Genomic DNA, 16,376 nt, shown 5'->3' with positions numbered 1-16,376 from the left:
TACTTTTATTTCACTTAATTGAAGAATTCATGAAATGTTCCTCTATATTTTAATAACTATATTTGGGCAGTTTCTTCTCTAAATGAATGATTTGGAGTTAAATCAAAACCAATATTTGAAAGGAAAAAGAGAGGAAGTCCACATCAAAACTTAAGTATTCACATAAGATTTATTGAAGGATATTTCTGAGTTTATTGAAGGATATTGCCAGCAGTTAGCTGGATTTTCAGGAAGGCTGGAAACCAGGGTATTGCAAATCTTCAAATCTACATCCAATACTATTCCTTTGCATGGAGAAGAAGGAGGTAACAGCTTATGATTATTGCTTCCATGCTTTCCCTCTTTTCTCACCTTTATGAAGAAAAGTCTCACCTCTTAGGTATGCTGGCCAAATTCTTCTCTTCTCAGAAGCTCAAATGTACAGATTAATGAGATAATAAGGTTTGAACTTTGTCTCTGCTTACAAATCAAAACTTTTGGATCTTTGTACATATTAATTGATTGAAGAGATGAAAGAAGGAGAAAGAAAAGTGGAGAAATAGTCTAATTAACTCTGTGAATGGACTTTGGACCTATTCTCATGGAATTAGGCATTGACTCTGATAAACTGTGATTTTTCAAGGTGGATATGATCAGAAGGTCTTAAATAACAAAAGTCTCAAAGTCAATTCATGATCATTTAATCTGAATTGTTCACTATTTCCTCAATGTGCTCTAGCACTTTCCATCTCCACAATTTTATTTATATTATTCTACTCTCTAGAATATCTTTACTCTCCAGCTCTATCTGGCTATCTCTCCATCATTAAATTCCCAAGTCAAATTCTACCTCTTCCATGAAACATTCCTATAGTCAGGAATCATATTTGCCATCCCTAAACTCCCTAAGACTTTATACTTTTGTTATTGAAATTCTCATTCTACATTGTACTTTCCACTCCCTCCCCCAAATCTTCTACAATTATGTAAGGCAGAATTGCAACTTATTTATCTTGTATTCTCTACAGTTAGTAGTTTATCGGAATAAGTGCTGGACTCAGAACCAGAGAAAATATCTGTCTGTCTCTCTCTCTCTCTTTCTCTCTCTCTCTCTCTCTCTCTCTCTCTCTCTCTCTCTCTTTCTCTCTCTCTCCTCCCTCTTTCCTTTTTCTTCCTTTTTCCTTTCTCTCCTCTCTTTTTCCTTCCTTAGCCTGTTTTCCTCTCATTTTCCTTCCCCTTTCCCTCCTTCACTCTCTAAAGTGGAATAGAAATTCTTTAACTTGTCTTAATAATAAATTCATCATTCAAAAGATGAAATCACCAATAAAGAAAAATTATATTCTAAATCTGATTCTCACCAACAAGAAGTTATTTTAAATAAGATTAATTGTTATCTATTAATAAAGGATATAAACAGTTTTCAAGAGAAAAAAGCAAACTTTTCCTATCATATAATAAGAGAAAAGAAATAAATTACCTTAGTGTGATAGAATTAACCCATCCATTCAAAAAAATAATTTGAAATGATTCAAAAAAATCAGTTATTTATACTCTTCACTCCTGCCACCTAAGAGATTACCTCAAAGAGTTAAAAGACAGAAATTTACTAAAATATATACAAAAACATTTTTCATGATAGGAAAAAAACTGGAAAAGCAACTCAGGAATATATATATATGTATGTATGTATATTTTGCTATAAATACAGCAAAATATTGTTTGCATGGAAGAAATGAGGAATATAATGAATTGAAATAGAAAATGCATATGTAAAACAAGGAAAGAAAATCAGCATAATAATTTTGACAATTCCTATCATCATATAAATACAAAAGGTAAAACTTCTGAAAGACAGCTAAATTACAATTAAATATAGTAAGCAAGCAATGCTACAGAAGAGAAGAAAATATGAAATATGTATATGTGTTTACAATGTCTATTTTGCCTTTATTATTTTATTTATTCTAGAATATTATATATATATATGTATATCTTTATTCTAAATCTATTATTTATTTATTCTTAGGAAATTATTGATTAATAAAAGACATCTACAAATTTTTTAAAAAATTAATAATGAAACAGTGGAAAGGAGCAAAGAATTAATCTTAGAATTTCAGGTAGAGAAAGTAAATCAAGGCATATTTTAACAATGATAGAAGAGCATAGACACAGAATATTGCATATGCAGTAAGAAATTATTTCTATACCAATTTTTTTTGTTTCATTATTTTTTTCCTTTTTACAAGAGGAATAAAACAGAAAATATGAAGTGTTTTTTTCCTATTAGAATTTTAGTTTCTTCTTAGTTACAGGTAAAGAAGATTTTGAGCATTTTCATTTTTACAGGATTTTGAGTTCCAAGTTTTTCTCCTTCCCTCTTTCTCCTCCCCTCATTTGAGGATTTAAGCATGTTATAATTTATACATATACTATCATGTAAAAATATTTCCATATTTGTCATAGTTATAAAAGAAACAAATTAAAAGGGAAAGAACATGAAAAATAATATAGCAAGTAAAATAAATGCCTTTACTTATTCAGAGTATTTTTTACCAGTTTTTTAAATCTGGTTATGGATAGAAGTTTCCTTTGTGAGTCCTTTGTACTTGTCTTGGATCATTCTGTTGCTGAAAAGAGCTGAGTCAATCATAGACATCCATCATACAACATTGCTGACACTGTGTACAATGTTTATTTGTTTCTGATCATTTTATTTTGCATCAGTTCATACTAGGTTTTCCAGGTTTTTCTGAAATCTGCCACTCTGCATCATTTCTTATTGCACAGTTGTATTCCATTTCATTTATATATCTTTTTTTTTTCATTTATATATCGAAATTTGTTTATTCATTTCTCAGTTGATGAGCATCCCCTCAATTTCCAATATTTTGCTAACCATGAGAACGTGTGCTATTAATATCTTTTGCAGATGTAGGCCCTTTTATTTTTTTATGATCTCTTTAGTTTGTTAATCTAGTGCTACTGTTGCTGGATCAAAAGGTATGACCTTTGCTTGCCCTTTGGGTAAAGTTCCAAATTACTCTCTAGAATGGTTGGATCAGTTCACAACTCCACCAATAATATCTTAGTGTTCCAATTTTACCACATCCTCTCCAACAGTTATCATTTTTCTTTCTTTATCATATTAGGTAATTTGATAGGTGTAAGGTGGTACCTTAGAGTTGTTCTAATTTGCATTTTTGTAAGCAAAAGTAATTCAAAGCCCCTTTTCTTATGACTATAAATAACTGATTTCTTCATCTAAAATTGGCCCGTTCCTGTCATTTGACCATTAATCAATTAGGGAATGATTTGTATTCTTATAAATTTAGTTCTCCATATATTTGAGAAATGAAGACTTTATCAGTGAAACTTGCTGTAAAGATTATTTCCCAGCTTTCTCTGCTTTCCTTGTAATCTTGATTGCATTGGTTTTGCTTATAGAAAAAAAAACTTTTTAATTTAATATAATCACAATGGTCTCTTGTTTGGTCATGAATTATTCCCCTTCCCATAGATCTGACAGATTATTCCTTACTCTTCTAATTTGATTAGGGTATCACTCTTTAAGTCGAAATTATGTATCCATTTTGATTTTGTCTTAGAACATGTATGAGCTGTTGATCTATACCTAATTTATATCCTAATGTTTTTCAGTTTTTCCAGCAGTTTTTTTTTAATCAGTGAATTCTTATCACAAAGGTGGTGTTTATCATACACTAGGTTACTATGTTCATTGACTACTGTCCCTTGTTTGAAATCTATTCCACTGATCTTCTACTCTTTCTTAGCCCATACCAGATGGTTTTAATGATTACCACTTTAAAATATAGTTTGAGATTTTGTATTACTAGGCCACCTTTTTTTGGTATCTTTTTCCCATTAATTCTCTTGATGTTCTTGATCTTTTGTTCTTCTAGAAAAAGTATGGATTTTAAAATTTTATGATGTAAAGACAGAAGGTATTTGTTTAAGTTTGTTTTTTTTTTTTAAATTTGCAGTTGCACAAAAGTGGTATTGAAAGTTAACAAACTGTATAAAAATCAGGAATCTTCAAAGAACTTTATAGTGTAGTAGTATATTTTGCCGAAGCAAATAAGAGAGAATTTAATGGGAATAAGTGTAAAGTTTTATACTTATGTTCAAACAACTATTTTTTACTAGTACATAACAAAAGTAATACATTGCTCAGAAGAAATTCACCTAAAATAAGCTTGTAATAGTAAACTATTAGCTGAATATAAGTCAGCAGTGTGGAATTACCAAAAAAAAAAAAAAATGTTATCTTCGACTAAATTGAGAGGCATGGCCTCCAAGACAAAGTTAAAATAAGTTCTTTGCTATAACCTTAGATCCTTTGCCTTCTGGAATATGGTATTCCAGGTCCTCCAATCTTTTATTATAGAAGTTGCAAGATTCTGGGTAATTCCAACTGTTGCTCCTTGATATTGGAACTTTTTTTGCCTGACAGATTGCAGTATTTCTTCCTTGATATTGTAATTCTGAAGTTTCCCAAAAATGTTCCTTGGGCCTTTACTTGTGGGATCTCTTTCTAAAGGTGATTGATGTATTCTTTCAATGAGTATCTCTCCCTCTGTTTTTAGAATATTGGGGCAGTTTTCTTTCATTAACTCTTGAAGAATACTGTCCCAGCTTTTATTTTTTTTTTATCTTGATCTTCAGCTAGGCCAATAATTTTGAAATTATCTCTTCTGGATCTATTTTCCTGGTTAGATGTTTTTTCAATGAAATATTTTACATTTTCTTCCATTTTTTCCCATTCTTTTTAGTTTGACTAATTCTTGCTCTCAGAGTAATTAGCTTCATTTTCCCCATTCTAGTTTTTAATGTGTGATTTTCTTCTGTTAGTCTTTGTATCTCTTTTTCCATTTGGTTATTTCTATCTCTGAAGATAGTTTTCTTTTAGATTTTTTTTTTTACATTTATGGCATGGATCCACACTTAACACCATATACCAAGATAAGATCAAAATGGGTCCATGACCTAGGCATAAAGAACGAGATTATAAATAAATTAGAGGAACATAGGATAGTTTATCTCTCAGACTTGTGGAGGAGAAAGAAATTTGTGACCAAAGATGAACTAGAGACCATTACTGATCACAAAATAGAAAATTTTGATTACATCAAATTAAAAAGCCTTTGTACAAATAAAACTAATGCAAACAAGATTAGAAGGGAAGCAACAAACTGGGAAAACATCTTCACAGTTAAAGGTTCTGATAAAGGCCTCATTTCCAAAATATATAGAGAACTGACTCAAATTTATAAGAAATCAAGCCATTCTCCAATTGATAAATGGTCAAAGGATATGAACAGACAATTTTCAGAGGATGAAATTGAAACTATTACCACTCATATGAAAGAGTGTTCCAAATCATTATTGATCAGAGAAATGCAAATTAAGACAACTCTGAGATACCACTACACACCTGTCAGATTGGCTAAGATATATGTATATCTTATATATATAATGGAAATATATATATATATATATATATATATATATATATATATATATATATATATATATGGAAAAAATAATGATGAATGTTGGAGGGGATGCGGGAAAACTGGGACACTGATGCATTGTTGGTGGAGTTGTGAACGAATCCAACCATTCTGGAGAGCAATCTGGAATTATGCCCCAAAAGTTATCAAATTGTGCATACCCTTTGATCCAGCAGTGTTTTTATTGGGCTTATATCCCAAAGAAATACTAAAGAGGGGAAAGGGACCTATATGTGCCAAAATGTTTGTAGCAGCCCTGTTTGTAATGGCTAGAAATGGGAAAATGAATGGATGCCCATCAATTGGAGAATGGCTGGGTAAATTGTGGTATATGAATGTTATGGAATATTATTGTTCTGTAAGAAATGACCAGCAGGATGAATACAGAGAGGACTGGCGAGACTTACATGAACTGATGCTAAGTAAAATGAGCAGAACCAGGAGATCATTATACACTTCGACAATGATATTGTATGAGGACATATTTTGATGGAAGTGGATTTCTTTGACAAAGAGACCTAACTGAGTTTCAATTGATAAATGACAGACAGAAGCAGCTAACCCAAAGAAAGAACACTGGGAAACGAATGTGAACTATCTGCATTTTTGTTTTTCTTCCTGGGTTATTTATACCTTCTGAATCCAATTCTCCCTGTGCAACAAGAGAACTGTTTGGTTCTGCAAACATATATTGTATCTAGGATATACTGCACCATATCCAACATATTTAGGACTGCTTGCCATCTAGGGGAGGGGGTGGAGAGAGGGAGGGGAAAAATCAGAACAGAAACGAGTGCAAGGGATAATGTTGTAAAAAAAATTACCCTAGCATGAATTCTGTCAATATAAAGTAATTATTAAATAAAAATTAAAAAAAAAAGAAAAACCTAGAAAAAAATACATTTATGGTCAATTATATTTTAAGGGGTTATTTTCTTCAATTTTTTTCTTCCTTTTCCAAGCTCTTGACACTTTCTTGCATATTTCTTTTTAAAATTTTTTTCCACTTCTCTTTTTTGCCTTTTAAAGCCTTTTATGATCACTTCCAAGAAGCAACTTTAGGCTTGAGACCAATTCATATCATTCTTTGAGATTTCTGCTGTGGATATTTTGTCCTTGTTGGAATTGGTCTTTTGGTCTTCTTTTTCACCCTAATAGCTTTCTATGGTTAAGATTCTTTTCTGTTTCTTGCTCATTTTCTTTCCTTTTTTTTTTTTTTTTTTTTTTTTTTTTTACTTTTATGGTTGAGATCTGTTCCTGGGGCAAAGGGGCACTGTTCCGAGCTTCCTGTGTAGCTCTAAGCCTTGGCTTTGAGCCCAAGGGCCTCTTTTATTTGAAGGGGATAACTTTGTCTTCTCTTTTCAGGAAAGACTGGTATTACAGCATTTGCCTTCTAAAGCTGGGACTGGAGGCTGCACTAATGTGTTTCTCTCCTGAGCCAGGACTGAGAGTCTCAGTTGCTGATTTGTTGTGATTAACACCCATTCACCAGCTTTCCCAGGGTCTGTCCGAGCTGGACTGAACACCTTTTTTACCCCAGTGAGACTGACCTTTTTTGAAGTGTTTCCAATCTATTTTGAGTTGGATAATGCATTCATTCAATCAGAATTTATTCAGAGGCTTGGTTTCATGTGGTTTTGAGGGAAACGGGAAGAGGTCAAGCAGCTTCCTGATTTTATGCCACCATCTTGGCTCCCTCCTCTTCCCTAGAGTTGAATCCATGATTGACTTTTTAACAACTAAAACTATTCTATTGTTATCATCCTACTATGTCAAGTGATTTAGAGGGCTTATCTTCATTTAAATACCCCAAGTTAGTTGAATACTTAGTATGTTGTAGGATTCCCCATCAGCATGCAAGGCCTGATCTTGAATACTAGAATAAGCAAATATAATAATAGCTAGAAATAGTCTACAAAATAATTGAAGTCCAAAAACCAATTGAAAAAAATTAAGTTGACATATTTGTTAATCATATAATTTGAAGTCTGAGAGGATACTTATATCCTGGGAAACCTGGTCTCTAGAATTTTTTTCCCCAGCAGTCCACTTCAAAGGCTAAGGATTTAACTCTTTATATTGTAATCTCCTTCAGGCTGTAGAAGAGTTACAAGTAGCAATATAAAGTATTTTCCATAAAATGTTAGTTTGGAAAAGAAAGTTGTCTATCATATAGTAAAAACAAATGACAGCAGATATCTATTCAGAATCTTTTCTTGGGACGCATAAAAAATTAAAAAAAAAAACACACAGAGAATGACCTCTAGAACATTAGACAGACTTGTGGGAGAACTTGGGAAAGAATTATACAGAACAATAAGGCATAGGAAAATTGCAATTTATAATACTGTGCTGATAAAAACATTGAAGTCTTGAATAAGTATTAGAGAAGGAATACCAAGTATAAGAAAATCTACTTAAATCATTTGCTGGGTCAGTTGTACTTTTGCATATAAATTGTGACTCATCTAAGAATGACAGTTAAGACTGTTGTAAGACATATAAAAACCTTAGAAAAACATCTTATTTAAACAAAAATTAGGTGAGGGAGAAAAACAAAAGCCAAAGAAAGGTATCTTCAGCATCCCATCTAATACTTATAAACCAATGACAGCTGCTACTGATTCATGGTTCTTCTAGGGATAATATCTAGCTCATGTAACACTTGAGTAAGTTACTTTCTAAAAAATGAGGTGAATTTTATCCCAATTGAAGTAATACAGATCCATTGAGAAGGTAGAAAGATTAAGATAAATTATGACTACATAATTTCCTGATGAAAAGTTCAACACATTAATTGGTTACTTTTTTGGGACTAAATCCCTTAATTTTCTTGGAATGATAGTAACAATAGCTAACATTTATATAGCTCTTTAAGAAATGCAAATATCTTTATATAAATTATCTCATTTGATTCTGATGAAAGTGAATTGCAGGCTACTTTTTCTGTAATAGTCTAAGAGAGTTTCTATAAATTGAGAGATTATTTACCCAGAATGTAACTGGCTCAAAGTAATATGACCATTATATGTTAGAGTGTATAAATATCAAAGGTGGGTAGTAGCTTGAAAAAAGTCACAAAGCCTGAACTCCAATTCATATTCTGATTCTTCATTCCACTATTAAAGCCTGCTATTCAGTCAACATAATTCCTGGAATTCTACTACCATCTTCCATCCTTAAGCCTATGGAACAAAGAAATATATAAATTTACATTACTACTGGGACACATAACATCTCAGGAGATGGTTATCTCTCACCTTTCATTCTGTTCATTCATTGTATAGTTCTATGATCTGTCTCTAATATAATTTTTTCCCCAGGAAAATACTTTAGTACCTTAAACTGTCCAAAACCCATTTGATGTCTAGACGTTCTTTTTCAATCATCCAATAACGAGTCTCTAGAGGAAACACATTTCATACTGATGTAGGCAATAGGTTGTTCCTGACTGTTCTCTTTCTGCACCAGTGATGCTTCTAATCTCACCTGCACTTTAAAAGATTTCTCAAAGTCAGATCTAATATAAGCTTTCTATGTTAAAAGACTTGGTAATTAATTTTTATATTTATACATTTTAAGATCTTCCTAGATAATATTGATAAAATATATATTTTACTAATAACAAAGTCTAATATCTCAAATATATATATATATTCAAAATATTATTTTTCTTCATTCACAGTCATTTTCAATTTTCTCTTTTTATACAATCTCTTAATTTTCCATAAAAGCCTTTTCTATGTAGATTTTCCTTAGCTTTTATATAAACACAATTCAAGTCTATCAAAAGTCTGTTTTTTACAGTTATGGTTTTATTTTTCTTTTCATATCTTTCTAGAAATTACTATCAATATATTCTAACATTACTTAGCTGAAAATACCTTTCACTGAAATACCTAGAAACAACTGAACAGTTGTTAGAGGTATGAATAAAACAAAAAGAAACACCAAAAATTTTAAAAATTAAAAAAAAAAAACTTCTAAACAAGTTTTTAAAATACTTTTAATAGTAGGGACAGAGATCTTCATTTTAAGATGTTAAATGGATTAAGTTATTTTACTTAACCATATAATAAAAATGTTATTAGACATAGTTTCAAGTATTGTGTTAATTTATATAGCACAGAAATAAATGTAAATTATTTTTGTCAATTTATGTCATTATTTTGAATTAGGTTCTCTTCCTTACCCTTTACACCCTGTTCAATATCATAAGCACATAGGCACTTTTGGGTAGTTATAAGACTGTTCAAGTATGACATATTCTAAACATAAGTACAGTGTGTATTACACAGGATATTAAGAAAATTAATGTATAAGACATTATAATGGAAAAATTGCGTACACACAGCTATGACTGCAAGACAGTATTACCACTGATGATTCCAGGAAATCAATAAATATATAGAAAATATATATGAAATAAATAAACAATACATAAGGATTATATAGACCATATATATTAAAATAATAGAAATGTTCATAAAACTTTAATAACTCTAAGAAGATAACCAATTATTTCCCTGTAGCTTATTTATGGAATCAAATTTTCAAAGTTATTCTTCTCTTTTTGTTAGACAATTCACGATTCATTACAGAAGATAGAGTAAGAAAGAAGAGAAAAGGTCAATAATATCTAATAACTGATCAATCAATAAATATTTATTAAGCATCTACTATGTTTCAGGCATTGTACTAAGCACAAGGAATACAAAAAGAAGCAAAGACAGTTGTTACCTATGAGGAATTTATAATCTAATAGGGGAGACAATTTGAAAACAAATATAGACAAAGCAAGATACGTGATAACTAGGAAGAAATCAACAAAAAGAAGACACTAGAATTGAGGTATTTAGGAAGACTTCTGGTAAAAGAAAGAATTTTGATTGGAATTTAAAAGAAGCTATAAATGTTTGTAATCAAAGACAAGGGAGAGCATTCCAGATATGTCAGACAATTAGAAAGAGTGTCCTATGTGAATAATATAGTATGTCTCCTTAATGAAAAGGATAACTAAAGGAAATAAGAGAAGTGGATGACTAGAAGTTAGATTTCTATAGAACACTTAGAAGAAACCCTCTGAACTCAACTACTGTTCCCTATAAGACAAAAAGGAAATTTAGCTAGGAAAATTGGGGTTGAGTTACAAGAACAACAGGTAACAGAATTTCAATTATTATGAAAAGCAAGGGGCATATTTTATAGAAGTCTATCCATGTGGAGATTGTGGTAGTTGTATTTCTGTTGATATCATATAACAACTGTGTATGTGAAAGCTGATCTCATTGCAAGAGAAAAACATGAAAATGTCATAGAAAGAGAATGTTAGTGAACTTGAAGGTCATTTAACACTATCGTTTCATTTTACAGATGAATTAATTGAGGCACAAATAGGTTAAATGAATTGCAAATGGTCACACTAATAGTAAATAGCAGAAATGAGATTAGAATCTAGAATGTCCATTCCAAATTCATCATTCTTTATATTACCTACATTGGAGTAATACATTTCTCCTCTATTATCAATGAGAATAAAAAGATCCATGAAAGAGTAGCACTGGATTTTTGATTTTATTTGGTTTGGTTTTTGTCTTTTCAATTCTAAAGACTAGCACAATGCTTTAGTTATAGTAGGCCATTTACTCATTTTTGTTCAACTTAATTGAATCCATTTAAATCAAATTCTGTGATGATCTCTGAAGTGTGTCACGGGTGACATTTTATGCCTCTAGGCAGTTTCCATCAACATTGGCTTTATAATTGATAATTGTCATTCAGTTGAAAGATACCAGGGCATGAGTCCAAATCAAGTTCATTGAATGATTGGCCTAATGCTGGGTCCAAAGAGCCTGGTTAGGTAGAAACCTGGAAAAGAGAGAAGTTTAATGCTCTAAGACCAGCTTTTGGGAAAATATCATCTAAAGTGATGTCTAGAAGGGAAGTTAATGCTTTGGATTGAAGAAGTTATTTGCCATGTGCTAGTATCTTCTTCATTTGGTCTTCAGTATTATTATGACTTCTAACCAGTTTATGACTTCGTGGCAATAAGGTTCAATGGATCTAGAAATCAAATGTCAGTTATCTCCACCATTTATCATTCTAAGTCACTTCTCTCAGATGTCATCATGAAAACATCTGGAAACACTTCCCTAACATCCTCTATGTGGAGATACCATCTGATTTATTCAGCACATGCATCAGACATCTATTACCAAGTTACTTTAGAATCAAAAATCCATTTCATTGATTCAATCTTTCCAGTTAGTAAACCAGTGTGTGTTTTGTCTATGACAATTAGGATTGCTGGCTTTATACCTTTGGAGCGAAGGAAAGAGGACTTTTATCTCATCTCTACCCATAGGATCTCTGAATTTTTCCTGCTGATTCCATTCCTTTAATAGACATTATCTATCCCCACAATGCATTCTTGTTATTCCCTAGATTAGTCCTTGCTGAATTCTTGAGTCCAGAGTACTAGATTGTGGCAGTACTATATGTTTTATCAGGACTGAATACTACATACATTGGAGCCCCTGCAAGCCAGGATGGTACAGATCTGTACTGCTATTGTACCTGGAGCCATTACACTATAGATTTCTATCTATTCTGGAAACTTCTTGTACTAGTGCTTTCTGAGGATTTCTTAGGCTTTCTTCTGCTATTGTACCTTCCAGATACATAACCAGGTCCATATTTGATCAGGTCAGAAAATTCTTGGAATATTTGCTCACAGGGGTATTATTTTTGCTGCTTTCAGCAGCTGTTTTCCTTTGCCTATGAGTTGTGAAATGAATGTTTCTCATGATATTTTTTTTATCATTATTTCATAGGATAAAAATTGGGGGGGGGGTTACTGTACAGGGATGTCGAAGTTGGGCAGGCTGCCCAAATTGGTTCAAGTATGCATCTTGGTGAGAAATGTTCTTGTGTTCAGGTGGTCAGTTTATAGAAAAAATATAGCATCGCATGACAAGAATTCCTGGATTTTATTCTTTCTTCTGTCCTTTACCAGCCATTGTGTTTCCTTAGGAAAGTCATTGGTTTCTACTTCTGTCAATAGTCTATTGATACTTATGTTATCAATTTCACAAGATTTTAAGGGTATCACTGCTGATATTATATTCAAAGTCAACTGGCGTATGAAAGTACACTATTTTAAAATTGGATAACTCTCAACTTTTTTATAGAAAAATATTTAAGTTCTTTCATGTATAAAATGGATACCGTATTAGATTTGGAATAAAGGAGACTTGAGTTCCAGTTCTTTTACAGACTGTTACTGGTTATGTGTCACTGGACAAATCATTTAATTTCTCTTGGCCTTGGTTTGCCATCTGAAACTGGAACTGGGCTAGATCTGAGGGCTTCTTAAATCCCTTATTGCTCTAAATGAAGATCTCATGAGAATCACTTTCCAATCAGATGATAATTCTAAATTCAATGCTGTTATTTAAATATTTTTTCTAGTCAGGCAAAAAGATATTTGAGGGGAGGGGGAGAACAGGATAGAAGTAGGGAAGAAGAGATGATTCATGTGAATTTCTTTGTATGTTTGTATAGTTATTATACTCATTCACGGAACTGAAGGGGGGTAAATCAAACAATAATTCTATCTGCATAGTGAACAGTAAAATATATTCTCACTGAACAAAATATAATTTAATCAACATTTCTCTTACATTTGAATAATATACCAGTTCACTTGTTTTGCTAAATATAATTCTTATGATTTTTAAAAATTGAAGTTGCCCTGACTTCTAATAATTAGATTTTGGGAGATTGACACAATTTAATTGTCTGCTTATTCATATTTACTGAAATTGTGGGTCTCTTAGTTTCAAAATTATATTTAAAACAACAAGCTTCGGATGCATTTGTTTTGTTTTGTTTTGTTTTAAGCAGGTGCTTTCATGTTAGAGTGCTCATTGTAAATTGGTATTTTGAGAGTTAGAAAAGCTAGATGCTAATTAGGAAGCTTTTTGGCTAAAGCTCCTCAATTAGTAGGTTAGCATTTATTTAAGTAAGTTTGAATAGGGGAGTTTTAATGGCTTGACTTCACTTTTGTAGTTAAGCTAATAAACGTGTCAAGTCAAAGCACAGACCTAAAGAAACTTTTTCTAGACTGACTGTAATACCATCCTCACAATAAATCCCTTTCACAATGATATCCTTTCCTAACATCCTCTCTATTTTGAAGCAACACCTACTATTTGTAGTCACAAGGGTACAATAACAAGATTAATTTCTTTCAGTTAACTGTTATTTCCTGAATTATGAACCATTCCTTCTTTAAAATTGCTTCACATTAATTTTCATTTTTTGTGGCACTGCCTTAGGATTTGTGCAGGATGAATTAATACACAGTAGAATCTTTAGTATGAATAGAGAAGGCTCTGTGTTTTCATCATGACAAGGGATTCCTTCCATTTTCACCTACTGACACCTATCTGCAAATTAGAGGGCACTGTGATGTACTGAGTAAGATACCAATCTTTAAAAGCATGTTCCACTATTACGTATCTGGCATTGTGCTAAATGTTATTTTAGTGAACAACTATCCACAGAAGTAAACAAACAAGTTTGATGTTGTACACAATGCTTAATCAACATAATCTTTATAAGTAAGTTAACAGTACACAATAACAATAAAAATAATGCAATAGAATGACATCTGGCTCTCCCACAACCCTGAAAATTCTCAGGAATAAGACCAATATAAGTTTGGAAATTTTAATAAATGTATGTTGTGCTCTACTATAAATGAGTAAAATTGCCTAGCTCATATTTTCAAGAAGATCAATCTTTAGATGAAGATATAGAAATTCCTAATTCCGGATTCTGGCTTAGCCTAGGGAATAGAACTTGAGATATGGTGCCAGTTGTGGTTCATAGAAGTCTGGTGCTTTCACCATTCTCAGAAGTCTGAATAGTAGCAAATACTCCCAACAACTTCCAGCCAACACTAGTCTGTCATGGTGAAGGTGAATGAATTGAGACTAGTCTCATCCAATGCACCTCCTACCTTGAGTGTAGCATCTTTTTCCTCCAGTTGCATCTTTCTGCACTTCCCATAGCTATTTCCTTGGCAAAGCCTTACACACCTTAGAAGCTGGATGGATCTGAGTGGGGTATACAGAACAAGAAATATCTTATATCAATAGAACAAAGATTGGATAAATACATGAATAAAAACCTTAATGTAGTCATCAGAATTCATTCACAAACTAAAGAATAAATAAACATTGTGAAGGGTCAGGTGAAGTTGGAACAAGGAAAGTGGATTTTTTTAAATGGGGAGGGGCAAGGAAAATCTGTAACCTTTCTTCTCATTCTACTGGCGGAACTCACCATTCAATGGATTGACAAACTTTACAAATTCAAAATAACTTGCCCCTCAAGATCTCTGGGTTAACATCATGAATACTCAGTACAGATACTTCATGGCTGCATAGGAAAATATGCTACATTTCCCTGACCTCTAATGAGATACATATTAAGTTTAGGCTCTGCCTTTATAATATGTGAGCTCTCTGCATAATAATGTTAGCTTACACAATATAATCAGATCTATCAGATAGACTTTTTTCCCTTAATGTGTATGTGTGTGTTAATGTGTGTGTGTGTGTGTGAGAGAGAGAGAGAGAGAGAGAGAGAGAGAGAGAGAGAAAGAGAGAGAGAGACAGAGAGAGAGAGAGAGAGAGAGAAGAGAGAGAGAGAGAGAGAGAGAGAGAGAGAGCGAGAGAGCAAACGTGTGCATTTGCATAGTCTCAGATTTTATTCTTTCACAAGGAAATTTCCTGGAAGTAATGCTTGGGCAATAATGACTAAAGTAACATTGCTTATACTGTGTTTAACAAATACACTTTAGTACTGCCTGATCAAATATTATTTCATGTTATAAAGTATTTAGAAAAGAGATGGAGACTCATACTATCTTTTTTTATATGAAGCTTTTTATTTTCAAAACACATGCACGAATAATTTGACAATATTGACCCTTGCATAGCCTTATGTTTCAAATTTTTTCCTCCTTCCCCCCAACCCTTCCCTTAGATGGCAAGCAATTCAATATATGTTAAACATGTTAAGATATATGTTAAATACAATAAGTATAAACATATGTATACAATTCTCTTGCTGCACCAGAGCAATAAGATGAAAAAGAAAGTAAATAAGAAAAAAATGCAAGTGAACAACAACAAAAAGAGTGAGAATGTTATGTTGTGATCCACATTCAGTTTCTACAGTCCTGTCTCTGGGTGTAGATAGCTCTTTTCATCACAAAATCATTGGAACTGGCACCAATCATCTCCTTGTTGGAAAGTCACATTCATCAGAATTGATCGTCATATAATCTTGATGTTGTTATGTACAATGATCTTCTGGTTCTACTCATTTCACTTGGCATCAGCTCATGTAAGTCTCTCCAGACCTTTCTAAAATTATCCTCCTGATCATTTCTTATAGAGCAATAATATTCCATAACATTCATATGCTATAACTTATTCAGCCATTCTCCAACTGATGGGCAGTTTCTTGCCACTTACTACAAAAAGGGCTGGCACAAACAGTTTTGCACATGTGGGTCCCTTTCCTTCCTTTAAGATCTCTTTGGGATATCGGCCCAAATAGAAACAGTGCTGAGTCAAAGGATATGCACAGTTTGATAACTTTTTGAACAGAATTCCAATTTGCTCTTCAGAATGTCTGGATCTATTCACAACTCCACCAATGTATCAGTTTCTCAATTTTCCCACATCTCCTTCAACATTCATCATTATCATTTCCTGTCATCTTAGCCAATCTGAGAGCTGTGTAGTGGTATCTCAGAGTTGTCTTAATTTGAATTTCTCTGAACAA

The sequence above is a fragment of the Antechinus flavipes genome, chromosome 2, assembly GCF_016432865.1.
Source record: "Antechinus flavipes isolate AdamAnt ecotype Samford, QLD, Australia chromosome 2, AdamAnt_v2, whole genome shotgun sequence".
Classification (NCBI taxonomy): Eukaryota; Metazoa; Chordata; class Mammalia; order Dasyuromorphia; family Dasyuridae; genus Antechinus; species Antechinus flavipes.
Note: the sequence above shows the minus strand (reverse complement) of the source record.